Source organism: Triticum urartu, chromosome 1A (assembly GCF_056163025.1).
Source record: "Triticum urartu cultivar PI428250 chromosome 1A, HENAU_Tu73, whole genome shotgun sequence".
NCBI lineage: Eukaryota > Viridiplantae > Streptophyta > Magnoliopsida > Poales > Poaceae > Triticum > Triticum urartu.
This window is the reverse complement of record NC_141873.1, coordinates 39017993-39040833: the sequence shown is the minus strand read 5'-3', so window position 1 is coordinate 39040833 and position 22841 is coordinate 39017993.

The window sequence follows — 22841 nt, the reverse complement described above, 5'->3', positions numbered from 1 at the left end:
CTATGATCTTGAGGGAATAAAATAAAATAAAAGAAATAAAAAGAAATAAAGAGATCATAAGGATCTTATGGAGAGTAATGACTTCACATATAAAAGTATGATGAATAAAAGTTGTTGAAAGTTGACAAACATAGTTTTGGTCATCGTTGCAATTAATAGGAAGTAATAAAGAAAGAGAGGTTTTCACATATAAATATACTATCTTGGACAACTTTTACGATTGTGAGCACTCATTAAAATTTGACATGCTAAAGAGTTGACGTTGGACAAGGAAGACAACGTAATGGGTTATGTTTTCTTACATCTGAGATAAATTATATTGTCATGGATCATCCAACATGTTGAGCTTGCCTTTCCCTCTCTTGCTAGCCAATTTATTTGCACCAAGTAGAGATACTACTTGTGCTTCCAAATATCCCTAAACCCAGTTTTGCCATGAGAGTCCACCATATCTACCTATGGATTGAGTAAGATCCATCAAGTAAGTTGTCATCATTGCAAGCAATAAGAATTGCTCTCTAAATATGTATGACTTATTAGTGTGGAGAAAATAAGCTTTATACGATCTTGTGATGTGGAAGAAATAAAAGTGACGGACTGCATAATAAAGGTCCATATCACAAGTGGCAATATAAAGTGACGTTCTTTTGCATTAAGATTTCGTGCATCCAACCATAAAAGCACATGACAACCTCTGCTTCCCTCTGCGAAGGGCCTATCTTTTATTCTTGTCTTATACTTCATGCAAAGAGTCATGGTGATATTCACCTTTCCTTATTACATTTTATCCTTTGGCAAGCACAATGTGTTGGAAAGATCCAGATACATATAGCTAATTGGATGTGAGTTTTCATGAACTTTATTGTTGACATTACCCTTGAGGTAAAAACTTGGGAGGCAAACTATAAGCCCCTATCTTTCTCTGTGTCTGGCTAAAACTTCATAACCATACATATCACGTGAGTGTTAGCAATTGTGGAAGACTAAATGATAGTTGAATATCTGGACTTGCTGAAAAGCTCTTATCGACTCTTTCCGATGTTATGATAAATTGCAATTGCTTCAATGACTGAGATTGTAGTTTGTTAGTTTTCAATGAAGTTTATGATTCATACTTGAAATTGTGATTGAATTGTTACTTTAACATAAGAGATGGACGTATCAGGGAGGCAAAACTATAAGCCCCTATCTTTCTGTGTGTCCGATTAAAACTTCATAACCATAAATATCGCGTGAGTGTTAGCAATTGTGAAAGACTAAATGATGGTTGAGTATGTGGATTTGCTGAGAAGCTCTTATATTGACTCTTTCCTATGTTATGATAAATTGCGATTGCTTCAATGACCGAGACTACAGTTTGTTAGTTTTCAATGAAGTTTCTGATTCATACTTGAGTATGTGAATTAATTGTTACTTTAGAATAATAGATCATATGTATATATATATATATATGCGTGTGTGTGTTGCTGTTCTAAGAATGATCATGATGCCCTCATGTCCGTATTTTATTTTATCGACACTTCTATCTCTAAACATGTGGACATATTTTTTGATTTCGGCTTTCCCTTGAGGACAAGTGAGGTCTAAGCTTGGGGGAGTTGATACGTCCATTTTGCATCATGTTTTTAAATCAATAATTATCGCATTATGGGCTGTTATTACACATTATGTCACAATACTTATGACTATTCTCTCTTATTTTACAAGGTTTACATGAAGAGGGGGAATGCCGGTAGCTAGAATTCTGGGCTGGAAAAGGAGCAAATATTACAGATCTATTTTTCACATATCCAAAAGTACTAAAACTCCACGGGAGTTATTTTCAGAATATAAAAAAAATACTGAGCGAAGAAAGTACTAGAGGGGGGCCACCCACTGTCCACGAGGGTGGGGGCGCGCCCTACCCCTCTGGGCGCGCCCCCTGCCTCGTGGGCCCCCTGGTGGCCCTCTGATGCCCATCTTTGGCTATATGGAGTATTTCGTCGAGGAAAAAACCATAAGCAAGCTCACGGGACGAAACTCCGCTGCCACAAGGCGGAACCTTGGCGGAATCAATCTAGGGCTCCGGTGGAGCTGTTCACCTGGGGAAACTTCCCTCTGGGAGGGGGAAATCATCACCATCGTCATCACCAACGATCCTCTCATCGGGAGGGGGTCAATCTCCATCAACATCTTCACCAGCACCATCTCATCTCAAACCCTAGTTCATCTCTTATATCCAATCTTTGTATCCAAACCTCTAATTGGTACCTATGGATTGCTAGTAGTGTTGATTACTCCTTGTAGTTGATGCTAGTTGGTTTACTTGGTGGAAGATCATATGTTCAGATCCATTATGCATATTAATACCCCTCTGATTATGAACATGAATATGCCTTGTGAGTAGTTACATTTGTTCCTAAGGACATGGGAGAAGTCTTGCTATAAGTAGTCATGTGAATTTGGTATTCGTTCGATATTTTGATGAGATGTATGTTGTCATCCCTCTATTGGTGTCATGTGAACATCGACTACATGACACTTAACCATTGTTTGGGCCTAGAGGGAGGCATTGGGAAGTAATAAGTAGATGATGGGTTGCTAGAGTGACAGAATCTTAAACCCTAGTTTATGCGTTGCTTCATAAGGGGCTGATTTGGATCCATATGTTTCATACTATGGTTAGGTTTACCTTAAAAACTTCTGTTGTAGTTGTGGATGCTTGCAATAGGGGTTATTCATACGTGGGATGCTTGTTCAAGTAAGTGTAGTACCCAAGCACCAGTCCACCCACATATCAAATTATCAAAGTACCAAAGGCGAATCATTTGAACGTGATGAAAACTAGCATGATGATAATTCCCATGTGTCCTCGGGAGCGCTTTCCTTTATATAAGAGTTTGTCCAGGCTTGTCCTTTGCTACAAAAGGGATTGGGCCATCTTGCTGCACCTTATTTACTTGCATTGCTTGTTGTAAGTGCATTTAGTGCCACCCCTAGTTGGTTTTGGAGTATTGACGACAAACCTAGTTGAGGGACTAATGTGTTTGTGAGAATTGCAGGATAACACAGGTAGAAGTCCCTCATTGATTCGGTTTTCCTACCAGAGATGACCCCTAAAAATGTATGAAGACATTGAAGTCAAAGGTGGTATGTGAAGACATTCACCTTGAAGACTATGACAAGAGAAGACATCGCATGAAGACTATGGAGCGCGAAGACTTAGATCTTTCGTAGTTCTTTTTTCTTCTTTGTTGAGTCATAGGAACCACCTTACTGTTAAGTGGGGTCCAAGAGAACCAGTTAGAATGACTGAAGTGATGCTTAACCAAAATCATATGTCTTCGAGTGAAGACTATGAGAGTGAATCTTGTTCAGAGTTGGACAAGTCAGCTTTGCTTGTAGCCCAAGTAAAGTTGTCGTGTGTGTTTGAAATCTGACCGTTGGAGCATGTGTCAGTTCCTTAGTGACCCAGGGTCATTTCAGAAAAATCAGGTCGGGTTACCTAGTGGCTATAAATAGCCCACCCCCTACAACCATAAACGGTTAGCTGCTCAGAGTTAAATTACGGCTTTTTTCGTTTGAGAGCAACCCACCTCGAAACCTTTGAGAGAGAATTCCTTGCGAGGATAAAGCCCTAAACAACCAGAGCCAAAGAGTGTTAGGCATCACTTAAGTCTTCCTGTCTGTGTGATCTGAAGACTTATTACACTTGAGGACTGTGAATCCTCCAGCCGGTTAGGCGTCGCGTTCTGAGCATCCAAGAGTCATTGTGGATCGCCGGTGAAAGAAGTCTGTGAAGGTTTGGAAGTCTACCTTGAAGACTTACCAGAGTGATTGGGCGAGGACTGGGTGTCCTTAGCTCAAGGGGAATAAGGTGAAGACGAGGTCTTCTGAGTTGAATCTCAGCCTCCCTAACCGGACGTACAGTTGTCACAGCAACTGGAACTGGTCCAACAAATCATTGTCTTCAACGAGTCACTGGTTTCATCCTTCCCTTCCCTTTACTTACTGTTGGTCCTTGTGAAGTCATTGTATGATTGCATCACCATTTGACTTCACTGCGTGATTACTTGTTCTGATTGGCTTCACAATATCTTCCTACCTGATCCTTACTGCCTAGCTGCTATTAGTCATTGTGGTTTCACTTCATTGAATACTTGACTATGGTTTGCCTAGTGTAGTCTACCTTCCGCTGCATGGTAATAGGTTTACTTCTATCGTTTGTCTTTGAAACTTACATGTTTTGAAGACTTCCATAAAAATCGCCTATTCACCCCCCTCTAGTCGATCACTAGCACTTTCAATTGGTATCAGAGCAAGGTACTCCCTTGTTCTGTGTGATTCGGTTTAACCACCAGGATTTTTAGCTATGTCGACTGCAGGGATAATTAAAGTCTCCGCTGCGTGCCTCGTCTTCGATGGAACTGAATATCCCTACTGGAAGAATAAGATGCGCATGCATCTTGAAGCCATTGATGTCGACCTATGGTATGTCGTCAAGAACGGCGTTCCCAAGGCTGGAGAAGGTGTCACTGCTGCTGATGTCAAGAAGTTCGTTCAACTGGACTTTACTGCCAAGAATATTATATGTGGTCATCTGACCAAAGGACAGTATGGCCGCGTGAGTGCTTTAGAAACATCTAAGCTAGTCTAGGACTGGCTCTCCAAGGTCAACGAAGGCGTCTTAACCCAGAGAGATCAGAGAATCAGTGTCCTTCGCAACCTCTTCAACCGCTTCAAGAGAAATGACAATGAGAATGTCCAGCTCACGTTTGATCGACTCACTGACATCACAAATGAGCTTCAAGCCCTCGGCGCTACTGAGATCACCAAGCATGAAGTCGTCAAGACACTCCTGAGATCACTTGAAAGTTCATTTGACACCCTAGCCCTGATGATTCAAGAACGTCCTGATTTCAAGACACTCAATCCATCTGACATACTTGAGAGGCTCAACACACACGAGTTTCAGCTTTCTGAGAAAAGAGACATCTACGATCCCAACTATGGGCAAACTCGTGCCTTGAAGGCAAAAGCTGTCTCCTCATTTGAAGAAGAATCTAACAACAGTTCTGATGATCCTGAAGACATTGGAAAGGAGCTTGCTATGCTTTTGAAGAAGTTCCAAAAATTCACCAAGAAGAAAGGCTTCAGAAAGTCTTCACGATCAAGCTCAAGGAATGATGAAGCTTCTGCTCATGACTACAAGAAGAGAACATGTCACAAGTGCAAGAAACCTGGCCACTACATCTCTAAGTGTCCACAGTGGGACAATGAGAACAACAAGAAGAAGAAGATCAAGGAGTATGACTCTGACGACAAGAAGAAGAAGAAATACTCAAAGTCTTCTTCCAAGTCTTCCTCAAAGTCTTCATCACACAAGAAGAGCTCATCTGGCAAGGCATGTGCGTTTGTTGGCAAGGAAATGGATTCTGAGGAGGAGTCCGCTTCTGAGGAGGCGGAGGTGGAGTCTGAGGAGGAGTTCGATTCTGGCGTTGCGAGTCTGGCTACAGCATACGTTGCCAAGTCCATCTTCAACACTGAAGACAATGACTTCATCACCGACACCGATGCAAATGACAAGGACTACTCCGCTCCTTCCTACTGCTTCATGGCACGCGGTGCCAAGGTAAACACACGCACTACTCACTATCAAACATCTAGTGACGATGACTCTGATTGTGGTTCCAAACCCAGCTACAAAACACTTGCTAAAATTGCAACTGAACAACAGAAAGCTATGGAACACATTCAAAAACTGTTAGACAAAAGCGATGATCTCTTAGATGCTGAAATGACTCAATCTCAGACCTTAATTGAAGACATAAAAAATCTTCACGTTAAGTATGAGGAACTTGAAAGTCGTGATGAAACGCTCTCAACAACTCATGAAAGGCTTTCCTATGATTATCTTCAAAGGAAGCAAGATCTTGAGAAATTGAGAGTGGCTCATGAAGATCTTCAAAAGGAAAATGAGTCACTTCACGCCGAACAGATCAGTTCAGATCAGGAAGGATTTGAACCACCATGTCTTAAATGCATTGAGCATGATAATGCTACTTCTGTTGCTGAATATTCTACTGCTGCTACTATTGCAATATCTTCAACTGTTGATGTGGTAACTAACCCCTCTGTTGAGGATACCACTGCTATTGCTGATTAGAATGCTAGGTTGAAGACACTGTTTGAAACAGGGATGTACAAAAGTCTCAAAGGGCATCAGACACTATGTGATGTCCTCAAAAGGTAGATCCTGAACCGAAACCCTAGGGAAGAGGGTGTTGGGTTCGAAAGGAAAATGAATGCTGATGGCTCTTACTGGAAACCTGAGCAGTACCCCAAAACCACATGGGTTGCTGCAAAGGAACCTTCAGTGGATCCATCCACCCTATCTGGCTTCACTTGTGCTAATCCCATTGTTATTGATGAATCCTTTGATGCAAACTATAAAATGTTTAAGAATCAGAATGGTGAAGTGTTTGCCAGGTATATTGGTACTAACTGCAGGAATGGGCCACCTATGAAGAAGGTCTGGGTGCCAAAAAGGTGTTTGGAGAATCTTCCTGTGAATGTCGTCATGACACCACAAGTGAAGAAGTGAAATCCCAGACCACAGGCTTCATACAGCCCAAAGGCTTCATATAGACAGAGGACTCACCTGAGTCGCACTAATGCAAATGTTTTGCAGGGAAGCCATACTCAGGCCTATGAATATAAGCGCGATTCATCAAACCGCCATGTTCATAAGACCAAGAACTATTCTGCTTATTCTTATGAGTACTATTGTCCACCTGCAAGACTTTTTGCTAGGGCTCCAAAGCCAAAGTTCTCAGATGCTGCACTTAGACATGCTTCGAAGCCACCCTTGAAGATGTGGGTGGCTAAGAAAGCTTAACTCTCTTTTGCAGGGAAAGTTCTCCAGACAAAAACCAAAATCGTCTGATGCTATTGTTGGGGACCTTACACATCTTGTAGGGCGCAAGATCAAATGCCCAAATGGTCATATTATGTACTTTGTTCCTGAGTCGCTTGCTACTTGCCCTATCAGTCCTAATCTCGATCTAAGCTTTAATAATCCACTGGTTCGTCAAATGTTTTTGCTTCACAATTCTCTTCGTGAAGCCTATCCCCCTAACTGCACTGTAGGGTATGACACCAGCAGCTTCAGAATGGATTATTGATAGTGGGTGTACCAATCACATGACTGGCAAGCGAAGCCTTCTCATGGACTCAACCATACGTCCATCTGATAAAAGTCACATCACATTTGCTGACACTGGTAAAAGCAAGGTATTGGGTCTAGGTAGAGTTGCAATCTCAAAGGATCAACACATGGATAAAGTCATGCTTGTTGAATCCCTTGGCTTCAACTTAATGTTTGTATCAATGCTTTGCGATTTAAACATGATTGTGATATTTGGAAAATATTGTTGCCTTGTTCTAATGGAATCTGACAAGTCTCTAGTGTTTGAAGGGTATCAGAACGATGATTTGGTACATGGTAGATTTCTCGGCAGGACCACAACTTGCCGTATATCTTCTAGCAAAAGCTTCTGAATGCTGGCTCTGGCATCGGAAGCTAGGGCATGCCGGCATGAGGAATCTCCACACCCTTGCGAGGAAGAAGCATGTCATAGGCATCGAGGGCGTCAAGTTCAAGAAGGATCACTTATGCGGTGCCTGTGAAGCAGGAAAGATGACGAGGGCCAAGCATCCCTCGAAGACAATCATGACAATGACTCAACCCTTCGAACTGCTCCACATGAATCTTTTCAGTCCCACTCATTACTCAACTCTTACTACTACTGCTTGTCTCTATGGCTTTGTCATTGTTGATGATTATTCAAGATATACTTGGGTGCATATAATCCTCTACAAGACTGAAGTGCAGGATGTCTTCAGACGCTTCGCCAATCGAGCAATGAACAACTATGGCGCCAAGATAAAGCACATCAGAAGTGACAATGGCACTGAATTCAAGAACACTGGCCTAGATACATATCTTGATACCTTGGGCATCACACATGAATTCTCAGCTCCGTACACGCCACAGCAGAATGGCGTCGTCAAACGCAAGAACAAAACACTTATTGAGATGGCCCGGACGATGCTTGATGAATACAAGACTCCAAGAAAATTCTGGCCGGAAGCCATTGATACTGCATGCCATATCATCAACCGTGTTTATCTTCACAAGATTCTAAACAAGACATCCTATGAGCTCCTTACTGGCAAGAAGCCAAATGTCAGTTACTTCAGAGTATTTGGCGCCAGGTGCTGGATCAAGGATCCACATCACACTTCAAAATTTGCACCAAAAGCACATGAGGGTTTTATGCTTGGATATGGAAAGGATTCGCACCCTACAGAGTCTTCAACCTTTTTCACTATAAAGTGGTTGAAACAGTGGATGTGCGGTTCGATGAGACTAACGGCTCACAAAGAGAGCACCTGCCAAATGTGCTAGATGAAGTTCCATCCAGTGAATCAATAAAACTTATGGGAACTGGAGAAATCATACCTTCTGAAGCTCAACCTGAAGAGGAAATTATCATCTCCGCACCTGATCAACCTGAAGACAATGCTCAGCCTGAAGACAATTCCTCTAACAATGACAATGATTAGCAAGAGCAAAATCTTCGTCATGTACATCCTCGTGTTGCAAATGAAGTATAGATTGAGAGAATAATTGATAGCATCAATGCACCAGGTCCACTCACTCATTCAAGGGCAACACAGCTAGCAAATTTCTGTGGGCACTTCGCATTCGTCTCAATAACTGAACCCAAGAAAGTTGAAGAAGCCTTCATGGAACCTGAATGGATTCAAGCTATGCAAGAAGAGCTTCTACAGTTTGAGCTGAATAATGTATGGGAACTGGTTAAGCGTCCTGATCCTCACAAGCACAATATAATAAGCACCAAATGGATATATCGCAACAAGCAAGATGAGCATGGTCAAGTTCTCAGAAACAAGGCTCGTCTCGTTGCTCAAGGATACACTCAAGTTGAAGGGATTGACTTCGATGAAACATTTGTTCCTGTGGCTAGACTTGAAGCCATACGCATACTGCTGGCCTATGCAAATCATCATAACATACTTCTATATCAAATGGATGTGAAGAGCGCTTTTCTCAATGGCAAGATTGAAGAAGAAGTGTATGTTGCACAAACGACTGGCTTTGAAGATCCAAAACATCCTGACATGGTGTACAAGCTCAACAAGGCACTGTATGGCCTCAAACAAGCCCCTCAGGCTTGGTATGACACACTCAAAGACTTCCTGAATAGCAAAGGCTTCAAATCTGTTTCCCTCGACTCCACTCTCTTCACGAAGACATATGATGGTGAACTATTTGTGTGCCAAATATATGTGGATGACATTATCTTTGGCTGCACCAATCAGAAATATAGTGAAGAGTTTGGATATATGATGCAAGAGCAATATTAGATGTCCATGATGGGTGAGCTGAAGTTCTTCCTTGGTCTTCAAATACGTCAGCAACGCAATGGCATCTTTATATCTCAAGAGAAGTATCTCAAAGATTGCCCGAAGAAATTTGGTATGCAAGACTGCAAAGGCTTCACGACTCCAATGCCAGCCAAACATCATCTGGGTCCCGACGACAATGGTAAAGAGTTCGATCAAAAGGTATACCGCTCCATGATTGGTTCTTTACTTTATCTATGTGCATCTAGGCTAGATATTATGCTTAGTGTTTGCATGTGTGCTTGATTCCAAGCGGCACCAAAGGAATCGCATCACTTAGCTGTGAAGCGAATTCTTCGATATTTGGCTTACACCCCAACACTAGGATTATGGTATCCAAAGGGCTCAGAGTTTGACCTGGTTGGATTCTCGGATGTTGATTATGCTGGTGACAAGGTGGATCGCAAGTCTACATCAGGCACATGTCATTTTCTGGGACGATCACTTGTATATTGGTCTTCAAAGAAGCAGAACTGTGTATCTCTCTCCACTGCTAAATCTGAATACATTGCTGCTGGATCTTGCTGCGCTCAGCTTCTGTGGATGAAGCAAACACTCACAGACTATGGCATTCATCTGAAGCAAGTGCCACTCTACTGCGACAACGAAAGCACCATCAAGATCGCCAACAACCCAGTTCAGCACTCGAAGACAAAGTACATTGAAATTCGTCATCACTTTCTCAGAGATCATGTTGTGAAGGAAGATATTGATATCATACACGTCAACACTGAAGAGCAATTGGCAGATATCTTCACCAAGCCCTTGGATGAGAAGAGATTTTGCAAGTTACGGTGTGAGCTAAATATCTTGGAATCCTCAAATGTCCTGTGATCAGGCACACATCCTAACACTTATGCATATTGATGACTTAGATGTGCAACACACGAAGTAAAGTATATCTTCAATCAATGAAGACATACATTCTAAGTGTGAATACATTAATGTGGAATTTGACTTCGGAGCACCACAATAATTGTGCGCCGTGTCTCGATCTAATACTTCCTATACGGTGGGTAACGCCACCACCAAATTCTTCTGTTTGAAGTGTTTTGCCCATGGCATTACATTTGCTATGTCTTCACTTTTTTTGTCTTCATTCTCAACTTGTCTTCATGATTATCTTCACTATGTTGGTTTGGTTGTCTTTCTCACATATATATACATATACTAGTGTTCTGTCCTCTACAGCATTCACTTATAGCTATGTCTTCTTGTTGAAACTTTTGAACTAAGTGAATGTGATCGGACCCTAACCTCTCTATGCTTTCTATCTCAAACTCTATCTCTCCAAATCATATGCATTCTCTTGAAACTGTCGAATGTCTTCTCTGCGTCCTTGTCAGCAGAAGATACAGAGACAAACATTAAGTCCGCTTTCAATGCTAATTCCTTCACCTGAAACCCGGAGAAGTGGGAACGACCACCTGGCAATCCAGGCATGCGTGGGAATGTGGAACAACCTCCGATATGTTGCATGATGGCCACGTGTCCTTCAGATGTGAATCGCCAGGGGCACCAATGTAATAACACTGTGCCGTCCCTGTCCCTATAAATACACGCCTCACCACAGTCATTATCCTTTCTTCCACTCTCGCACGAACCCTAGCGCCACCGCTAGCCCTCGACGACGCCGGCGACGAAGCGCTTAGCTGCCGCGACCTCTCCGACGCTGTCTTCACGCGGGCCACGGACATCGTCTTCTCCGCCGTCGCCGTAGGTGTCCTCCGTCGCCAAGTTAGGGCACGGACGATCGAACTGCTCGGCCTCCTCTCCCACTCCGTCTACCAGTTCTTTGTGTGGTAAATAAAACTTCCTTTTTACAGCCCCTTTGATCCTATAGATTCATCACTTTCTACCATAAGAAGTTTCTGTTCACACAAGATGGATCTATTTCATACTGCATCTCATTATATGCCTAGTATGTTCACTTATGCTTCACAAAGTAGTTAGATTCCTCACTTGTACTGATCCGTGGATTCGTACAAATCTGGAACCAACTCCTTATCTATGAGTGAATGTCTTCGCACGATGAGGTCAATGTCTTCTAAACTGATTTATCTTCAAAATCTTCTAAGAATGCATATGACCTCTTCCCCTTCCCTCGCACATTAATGCTGTCACAGGTACATGTCCGTGGGAGAATCCCTTGGTTCTCATAGTCTGCATTCATTTGCAGAATTCTTACAGCATCATATTTATTCTCCCGAAGCCAGTTCCTGTTTGTCCGGCAAGCGAAAACCTTTGAAGCCTCTAAACGTGTTGAAGCCATTCAGTTTGAAGTTCATGGCTACAGAGAAATCAGTAAGGAAGGGTGGCAGACGGCGTCGTGGGGGAACATCAAGAGACTTGCCTGATGACCTCTCAGAGCTTTACAAGACAGATCCTGAAGAGGATTACAATCAGCGCAAGACCCGAATCCAACGGACTCGAAGATATTGGGCAGAACAATGGTTCAAATACCGGTTTGTGACCCAGGAATATGCTGAGAAAAATGCCATCAAGCGACCTTGGGGAGACATCCTATACAAAAATCTTCAACCCAGGTCCAGAGATGAAGCCATTGAACAAGGCTTCTATCCCTGCATGGTCTGAGGACCACAGCCTGCAGATGCACACCCATCGTCACTACTATGGCGTCGTCATGACAATCTATTCAAGCGCAACTTCCAATTTGCCAAGAATTCGTCTAAGCAAAACAAGAAGTCATTGGGACTCGACTTCAACCCTGGCCCCTCTGCTCCCCGTGCCGATGGCACTCGCGACGCTGAACCCAATCTTGTTGGGCCCTTCTACAACCTGGACGGTCTCATCACTCATATCATGGTTCAAGGGACAGCCGTGGATGAGCCTGCAGATGACGCTGAATCTGATGAAGCGCCTGCACCACCGAAGCCAAAGAAACTGAAGAAGCCTAAAGCTTCAATGCCTGCCTCAGCACAAAAAATCTCACGAGCGAAGCCACTGGCTACTGCACCTCCTGAAGACAGTGTGCAGTCTGAAGATTTGTCACGCATCTCCAAGCCCTCAAGAGTAAAGATGCCTTTGCAACACACCAGCCAAGAACTGACTGCTGCTGCTATTCTGCGCAACGACGCCATTGATCTGTCCAGCGATGAAGACCTTGCAGATGACGCTCTTAAGAAACTGATTAAGAGCAAAGAAGAAGCAGAAATCTTCAATGATTTGCCTCTCTTTGACATGCCAATCATCCACAATTTCATTGATGAGTGGTTTGACACGCCCAACCTCAGCTTTGAAGATCTGCAACTTCCAATTGGCCTCAGTGTCGCCTTCCATGGCGCCATTGCTTCAGAGCTAGCTCTAGCTCAGCGCATCATTGAACTGAAGCAAAAGATCGACTTTGAGAAAGCTCAGTTCAAGAAGCATATGGCCAAGCTCAGCGTGCAAGAGTTCAAGAACTTCAAGATCATGCTGCACGAGCTCAAAGAAGCCTTTCTCAAGAAGCGTGAAGAAGCTCAAGGTTCTCGAGAGTGAATGAAGAGCCTGGCTGACAAGTGTGTGCAAGGCTACAACGAGGCTGAGAAGCGCAAGGCCCTTGGTCGTCCTGGCATCGATCCCAGGATGGCTGCAAAGAAGAAGAAGAAGCCAGCTGGGGCCGAACCCGAAGCACCAAGGCTGGAAGCACATCCCATTGTCTTCCCAGCCAGCGTGACTGGCTCGAAGCCAAAGGTCAGGTCAACCGCTTCAGAACTGAAGAAGACGAGGACTGCTAAGGCTGAAGCCAGACAGAGGAAACATCTTGAAGCCTCTGATGCTGCTCCCTCCAAGAAGAAACGCAAGACCAAGAAGGATCGGGCTGCTCCCACGGAGCCCTTAGTTGTTGAACCTATCTCAATGGTTCACCTTGCATCTACACACCAAGAGCGCCAACTGATTGTCCATGAGCCTGCTTCCACAGAGGCTCATACAGCTGAAGACATTCCAGCAGTTGATCCCACCGCTGCTGAAGACATTGGTCACCATGACAATGTTGAAGATGATGTAGTTCTTCCTCAGATCGAGCACCAATAGGTATCATCGCCTGTGCTTACGCACAGCGAACCCATCAGCATTGGTCGTCCTCTGACGCCAATTGCTCAGGATGAATCATGGGCTGATCACCCACAACAACAAGTCACACCACCCCGGCAAGAAGAAGATGATGACTTTGAGGCCCAGCCAACTCCATCTCCAACGGCGTCGCCAGCATTACACAGGCTTCGCAAAGGACCAAAGTCTCAAGTCCCTCTTTCGAGCGTTCCAGAAGGAGAAGTGCCCCACCACTCTGTTGCACGTCAAGTGTTTCCAGATGCCACTCCTACTGTGAATGTCTCCGAGTCTGAGGCTAAAGCTACTGAAGACATTCCGGCTGCATCAGCCGATGACACACAAGGAGAAGAATGTGTCCCTACTCCCCCACTACTGAAGAAGCTATTCTCGAGGAGAACATGTCTGCGCCCGACCCTCCAGCTCATCAAGTGGAGGTTGAGAATCTTGAGGCTGCCACCACCAAAACAAATGAAGCCAATGACGCTGTCATGGCTGAAGCAAATGTGGAGCCTGCACCAACCAATGAGCCAGAAGTCAGTGAAGCAAATGATGCTACTGATCCTGTTCCTACGCCTGCTGCTGGTCCTCAGTTTGACTATCATGTTGAGCACAGGCCTCAGGTACAGAAGCCAATGCCAAGGTTGCCCAGGTTTCCAGGTCCTGCATCAGCACCTGGATCCTTTAATGTCAATGGCTTCAAAGCAGACAACCCCTTCTTCAATAGCTCCAAGAACCCCTACTCAAGGGAAAGAATATCTTCTGATCGGTTCTGGAGCTATCCGCAGCGAAGTTATTACTCATGCATTCTGTACAATCAAGGTCGCATCTTCCCTCATATGCGTCTTGACATCGAAGCAATAACTGGTCTGCCCTGCTTGGAAGAAGCTCTGGATTGCTTCAAAGAGGTTGGATTGTTGCCTTTCGTCACCGACCAAGAGCACTGGAACGAAGAGTTGCTGCTCCAATTTTATGCCACTCTTCACATTCGTGGCTACAACAGAGATCCGAAGACTTGGGTCCTTGAGTGGATGACCGGAAATGTTCATCACGAAGCCAAAGCCTTTGATATCATTGAGCTCACTGGTCTGCCCACTCCTGGAGATCTCTATGAACCTGGCTGTCAGCTTCACATTGAAGCTATGGAGAGCATCTTTCAAAAGCCTGAACCGAACATGAGTCAGATGCTTAGCATGATGAAGCCTTTGCCTCCAGATGCTGCATATCCTAAGGAGTTCTTTGTTGAAGACCTTGAGTATCTGCCACGCACTATCTATCACATTATAAGGCGAACTCTCTATCCCATCAAAAGACATTCTCCACATGCAAAGCTGGAAGGTACAATGAAGACTTTGGTCTTCTATATTCTTCATGGCAAATGCTTCAATACACAAGACTTCTTCATCCGCCAACTTGCTGCATCAGGATGTGATCTTTTTGGCTTGAAGTTCTACGCTCCATGGATAATGCAGCTTATCAAACTCCACTCAGCTATCTCATATCAGCCCTCTGCTTGCAATCATCGGATCTTTCTACCTGACGTGGATATGTCCGTTGAAGCCATCTATCCAGAGCCTACCAAGGAGCCTCTTAGTCTTCAGAATGCTGAGCATCAAAGTTTCTCTCAGAACATTGAAGGAGTTGAAGCAGTCACTCGTGTTTATCCTCTGGCTGGTACTACACGTGCACCTCATTGTGCCCTCACTGAAGCCACTGATAGCACTATTGCCCAACGGCCCAAGAAGCGATCTCGTGTTCTCAATGACCGAGAGCTTCTGGTTGCCCTTCATCAGAAACAGGATAGACATCATGACTAGCTGAAGCGCCAAATGCAAAGCCTCTTGGTGGATGTCAACCGCATTCGCAATCTTGCCACCAAGAATGCCTTTGTTGCCCATGAAACCTGTCGGCGTACATGGAAAGGGCTGACGCTTATGTGCTCTGAGGGTGATCTTCACGAGGATGGCTTCTCTGAACGTTTCAAGTTTGACTCCACACCTCCCCGAAGGACTGTGCTGCGACGAACTCCGTCTCTTGAAGACTCTGAGTTCTCTTCCTCCACAGCAACTGTGAATGCCAGAGTGATCGAGGACGAAGACGATGCTACTTCACCGCCCCCTACTTCAGCACGCATCGACACTGCCCCGAGTTCGTCTGCACCGCCTAACAACACCGACGACCTTGCTTCTTCACCTACTCCTCATGGGAACAAGTAGATGCTCTATGTCTTCAAACCTTTTTTGGTCCTTACTGACAAAAGGGGGAGAAGCATATGAGTTTGATAGTCTTCAAGCGGGTCCATATGGGAGGTTACTTTATGTTTTGCCTAGTGTTTACAACTCTCGTTTTGATACATTTGGTTCTTTGAGTTGTAACACTTAAACTCGATGGTCGTCTGCTACTTATTTGCTATTCTGTGATGCGATGATAAATTCCACATGTGTGACGGTAAATTCCGCACTTAGATCATTTGCAGACGTCCATTTTTCATTATGCATGTCATTATCTTCACATACTTTTCATGCATGATGAATTGTCATCATAAGTTGAAGAGGATCTCCACAAGTACAACCTGCCATGTGCATTTGCATTCCAAAAGCAAATTACTTATATGCACATCTTTAGGGGGAGCCCTTGCAACTTATGAAGACAATTCCTTTACAATTTCACATATTATATTCCCCGTTGAAAACTTCAACTAGTTTGTCATCAATCACCAAAAAGGGGGAGATTGTAAGTGCATCTAGTGCCACCCCTAGTTGGTTTTGGAGTATTGACGACAAACCTAGTTGAGGGACTAATGTGTTTGTGAGAATTGCAGGATAACACAGGTAGAAGTCCCTCATTGATTCGGTTTTCCTACCAGAGATGACCCCTAAAAATGTATGAAGACATTGAAGTCAAAGGTGGTATGTGAAGACATTCACCTTGAAGACTATGATAAGAGAAGACATCGCATGAAGACTATGGAGCGCGAAGACTTAGATCTTTCGTAGTTCTTTTTTCTTCTTTCTTGAGTCATAGGAACCACCGTACTGTTAAGTGGGGTCCAAGAGAACTAGTCAGAATGACTGAAGTGATGCTTAACCAAAATCCTATGTCTTCGAGTGAAGACTATGAGAGTGAATCTTGTTCAGAGTTGGACAAGTCAGCTTTGCTTGTAGCCCAAGTAAAGTTGCCGTGTGTGTTTGAAATCTGACCGTTGGAACACGTGTCAGTTCCTTAGTGACCCAGGGTCATTTCGGAAAAATCAGGTCGGGTTGCCTAGTGGCTATAAATATCCCACCCCCTACAACCATAAATGGTTGGCTGCTCAGAGTTAAAGTACGGCTTTTGTCGTTTGAGAACAACCCACCTCGAAGCCTTTGAGAGAGAATTCCTTGCGAGGATAAAGCCCTAAACACCCCAGAGCCAAAGAGTGTTAGGCATCACTTAAGTCTTCCTGTCTGTGTGATCTAAAGACTTATTACACTTGAGGACTATGAATCCTCCAGCCGGTTAGGCGTCGCGTTCTGAGCATCCAAGAGTCATTGTGGATCGTCGGTGAACGAAGTCTGTGAAGGTTTGGAAGTCTACCTTGAAGACTTACCAGAGTGATTGGGCGAGGACTGGGTGTCCTTAGCTCAAGGGGAATAAGGTGAAGACGAGGTCTTCTGAGTTGAATCTCAGCCTCCCTAACCAGACGTACAGTTGTCACAGCAACTGGAACTGGTCCAACAAATCATTGTCTTCAACGAGTCACTGTTTTCATCCTTCCCTTCCCTTTACTTACTGTTGGTCCTTGTGAAGTCATTGTATGATTGCATCACCATTTGACTTCACTGCGTGATTACTTGTTCTGATTGGCTTCACAATATCTTCCTACCTGATCCTTACTGCCTAGCTGCTATTAGTCATTGTGGTTTCACTTCATTGAATACTTGACTATGGTTTGCCTAGTGTAGTCTACCTTCCGCTGCATGGTAATAGGTTTACTTCTATCGTTTGTCTTCGAAAGTTACATGTTTTGAAGACTTTCATAAAAATCGCCTATTCACCCCCCCCTCTAGTCGATCACTAGCACTTTCACTTGTTACTCGTTACAAATTAGCTTATCACAAAACTATCTGTTACGGATAATTTCAGTGCTTGCAGAGAATACCTTACTAAAAACTGCTTATCATTTCCTTCTGCTCCTCGTTGGGTTCGACACTCTTACTTATCGAAAAGGCTACGATAGATCCCCTACACTTGTGGGTCATCACTCCCAACATTTTACCTCAAGGGTAATGTCAACAATAATAGTTCATGAAAACCCACATCCAATTAGCCATATATATCAGGATCTTTCCAACACATTGTGCTTGCCAAAGGATAAAATATAAAAAGGAAAGGTGAAGATCACCATGACTCTTTGCATGAAGTATAGGACAAGAATGAAAGATAGGCCCTTTGTAGAGGGAAGCCGAGGTTGTCATGTGCTTTTATGGTTGGATGCACGAAATCTTAATGCAAAAGAACGTCACTTTATATTGCCACTTGTGATATGGACCTTTATTATGCAGTCCGTCGCTTTTATTTCTTCCACATCACAAGATCGTATAAATCTTATTTTCTCCACACTAATAAGTCACACATATTTAGAGAGCAATTCTTATTTCTTGCAACGATGACAACTTACTTGATGGATCTTACTCAATCCATAGGTAGATATGGTGGACTCTCATGGCAAAACTGGGTTTAGGGATATTTGGAAGCACAAGTAGTATCTCTACTTGGTGCAAAGAAATTGGCTAGCAAGAGAGGGAAAGGCAAGCTCAACATGTTGGATGATCCATGACAATATAATTTATCTCAGATGTAAGAAAACATAACCCATTACGGTGTCTTCCTTGTCCAACGTCAACTCTTTAGCATATCATACTTTAATGAGTGCTCACAATTATAAAAGATGTCCAAGATAGTATATTTATATGTGAAAACCTCTCTTTCTTTATTACTTCCTATTAATTGCAACGGCGACCAAAACTATGTTTGTCAACTCTCAACAACTTTTATTCATCATACTCTTTATATGTGAAGTCACTACTCCCCATAAGATCCATATGATCTCTTTATTTCTTTTTATTTCTTCTCTTTTATTCTATTCCCTCAAGATCATAGCAAAATAATTAAGCCCTTGACTCAACACTAATCTTAATTATATATAGCTCACGGACTCGATTACATAGAAGGATCATAAAGCTAAACTAAAAAGTAGATCATACTAAAACTTTATTCTACTAGATCAAGATATTACCAAAAGGATCAAACTAAGAAAAACGGTAAAGATAAAAGTGATGGTGATATGATACCAGGGCACTCCCCCAAGCTTGGCAGTTGCCAAGGGGAGTGTCAATACCCATGTGTTTATGTTTCCTTCCTCGAAGGTGGTGATGATGGAGTTGTTGATAATGTAGGCTTGTCGTCTGATACGTCTCCAACATATCTATAATTTTTTATTGCTACATGCTATATTATCTACTGTTTTGGACATTATTAGGCTTTATTATCCACTTTTATATTATTTTTGGGACTAACCTATTAACCGGAGGCCCAGCCCAGAATTGTTGTTTTTTTGCCTGTTTTAGGGTTTCGAAGAAAAGGAATATCAAACGGAGTCCAAACGGAATGAAACCTTTGGGAACGTGATTTTCTCAACGAATAAGACCAGAGAGACTTGGACTCTACGTCAAGAAATAAAACAGGTGGCCACGAGGTAGGGGGCGCGCCCACCCCCACCAGGCGCGCCCTTCACGCTCGTGGGTCCCCTGTTGCTCCACCGGCGTACTCCTTCCTCCTATATATATCCACGTACCCCCAAACGATCAGATACGGAGCCAAAACCCTAATTCCACCGCCGTAACTTTCTGTATCCACGAGATCCCATCTTGGGGCCTGTTCCGGAGCTCCGCCGGAGGGGGCATCGATCATGGAGGGCTTCTACATCAACGCCGTAACCTCTCCGATGAAGTGTGAGTAGTTTACCTCAGACCTACGGGTCCATAGTTAGTAGCTAGATGGCTTCTTCTCTTTTTTGGATCTCAATACAATGTTCTCACCCTCTCTTGTGGAGATCTATTCGATGTAATCTTCTTTTTGCGTTGTGTTTGTTGAGACCGATGAATTGTGGGTTTATGATCAAGTCTATCTATGAAAAATATTTGAATCTTCTCTGAATTCCTTTATGTATGATTGGTTATCTTTTCAAGTCTCTTTGAATTATCAGTTTGGTTTGGCCTACTAGATTGATCCTTCTTGCAATGGGAGAAGTGCTTAGCTTTGGGTTCAATCTTGCAGTGTCCTTTCCCGGTGACAGTAAGGGCAGCAAGGCACGTATTGTATTGTTGCCATCGAGGATAACAAGATGGGGTTTTCTTCATATTGCATGAGTCTATCCCTCTACATCATGTCATCTTGCTTAAGGCGTTACTCTATTTTTACTTAATACTCTAGATGCATGCTGGATAGCGGTCGATGAGTGGACTAATAGTAGTACATGCATGCTGGAGTCAGTCTACTTGTCCTAGATATTCTCATAACTATGCTCAATTATGTCAATTGCTCAACAGTAATTTGTTCACCCACCGTAGAATACTTATGCTCTTGAGAGAAGCCACTAGTGAAACCTATGGCCCCGGGTATATCTTTATCATATTGATCTCCTACTACTTAGTTATTTCCTTTGCTATTTACTTTGACTTTATTTTACTTTGCATCTTTTATCATAAAAATACCAAAAATATGATCTTATCATATCTATCAGATCTCACTCTCGTATGTGGCCCTCTAGGGATTGACAACCCCTATTTGCGTTGGTTGCGAGGATTTATTTGTTTTGTGCAGGTGCGAGGGACTCACGCGTAGCCTCCTACTGGATTGATACCTTGGTTCTCAAAAACTGAGGGAAATACTTACGCTACTTCGCTGCATCATCCCTTCCTCTTCGGGGAAAACCAACGCAGTGCTTAAGAGGTAGAAAGAAGGATTTCTGGCGCCGTTGCCGGGGAGGTCTACGCAAAAGTCAACATACCAAGTACCCATCACATACCCTTATCTCCCGCATTACATTATTTGCCATTTGCCTCTCGTTTTCCTCCCACTTCACCCTTGCCGTTTTATTTTCCCTCTCTCTCTATCCTCCCTCTCTATTTGCCTCTTTTTGCCCGCTTGCTTTTTGTTTGCTTGTGTGTTAGTTAGTTTGATTGTTGTTATGGCTAGTCCTTTACCTTCTGCCTCTATGTCTGAAATTGGGGAAACTATTGTTGATAACAATTCTGATGCTCCTACTAAAGAACCCACTATCTCACATATAAAAAGATTCCGTGTTGGTAGTGGTAATATTATTGGAAAAGGAGTTATTCAAGATTTCTTTACTTGTGCTGGTGCTTTACCTTCTATGGGTAGTTCTATTCTTCATAGAACTAGTAGTCTTGCGGACGCTATTGCCATTCTTGTAGTTGAACTTGAAAGACAATTCATGCACATGCATCCTTCTATACAAAGGATTTTTCTGGAATTTTCTAATATTGAGCATTCTTCTGTTAAGCGTGCCTCTACTATCTTTTTGGATCATGAGTTTAGATTCATAATAAAAGAGGCCAAAGAAATCTTTGCACATTATAGGGTGGACACTTGCCGTCCTCCCATAGATGCCATCCTCTTTGATCAAGAAGAAATAATGCGCTTCAATCTCTAGATTATGTTGCTTTCAATGAAAATCTTAGAAAAAGGGTTCATACCAATGTTTTAGTTGACAGAATTTCTGAACTTAATGATGATTTGGCTATTCGAAATAATGAAATAGGATATTCTCTTGAATATAGGCTCACAAAGTTCTGTCAAAAGAATGCTTATAATGATGAATTGGTTGTGCAATATGAAGGACCAAAGGAGGAACCTATACCTCCCAAGGTTGATCTTGGGGACTTTCGTCCCATTAAATTTAGCCCTTTTGATTACTTTTGCTTGCCTCAAAGAAAACTTGCTGCCGAACGTAGAGAATATGAAATGATTTTTAATAATCTATCTTACTATTAAGGCAATACCTAGATCTATTCTTGCTTGTTATGCCTAGCTAGGGGCGTTAAACGATAGCGCTTGTTGGGAGGCAACCCAATTTTATTTTTATTCCTTGCTTTTTGCTCCTGTTTAGTAATAAATAATTTATCTATCCTCTGTTTTGGTTGTGTTTTTTGTGTTTAATTAGTGTTTGTGCCAAGTAGAACCGTTGGGAAGACTTGGGGAAGGTCTTGTTGAACTTGCTGTAAAAAACAGAAACTTTAGCGCTCACGAGAACTGCTGTCATTTTTATTTGGAGAGTGCTATTTAGTTAATTATTTTTGCATATGATTAATATATAAATTCCTCACGTCCAGTAATTTATTTTAGAATTTTTGGGGTTCCAGATCTTGTGCTAGCTACAGATTACTACAGACTGTTCTGTTTTTGACAGATTCTGTTTTTCGTGTGTTGTTTGCTTATTTTGATGAATCTATGGCTAGTAAAATAGTTTATAAATCATAGAGAAGTTGGAATACAGTAGGTATAACACCAATATAAATAAAGAATGAGTTCATTACAGTACCTTGAAGTGGTATTTTATTTTCTTTCGCTAACGGAGCTCACGAGATTTTCTACTTTAAGTTTTGTGTTGTGAAGTTTTCAAGTTTTGGGTAAAGATTTGATGGATTATGGAACAAGGAGTGGCAAGAGCCTAAGCTTGGGGATGCCCATGGAACCCCCAAGATAATCTAATGACACATAAAAGCCAAAGCTTGGGGGTGCCCCGGAAGGCATCCCCTCTTTCGTCTACTTCTATCGGTAACCTTACTTGGAGCTATATTTTTATTCGCCACATGATATGTGTTTTGCTTGGAGCGTCTTGTCTTATTTGATTCTTTGCTTGTTAGTTTACCACAATCATCCTTGCTGTGCACACATTTTGAGACAGCCATATATGATTTGGAATTTGTTAGAATACTCTATGTGCTTCGCTTATATCTTTTGAGTTATATAATTTTTGCTCTAGTACTTCACTTATATCTTTTAGAGCACAATGGTGGATTTGTTTTATAGAAACTATTGATCTTTCATGCTTCACTTAGATTATTTTTAGAGTCTTAAATAGCATGGTAATTTTCTTAAAATCCTAATATGCTTGGTACACAAGATTAATAATAAAACTTTTTATGAGTGTGTTGAATACTATGATAAGTTTGATACTTGATAATTGTTTTGAGATATGGAGATGGTTATATTAAAGTCATGCTAGTTGAGTAGTTGTGAATTTGAGAAATACT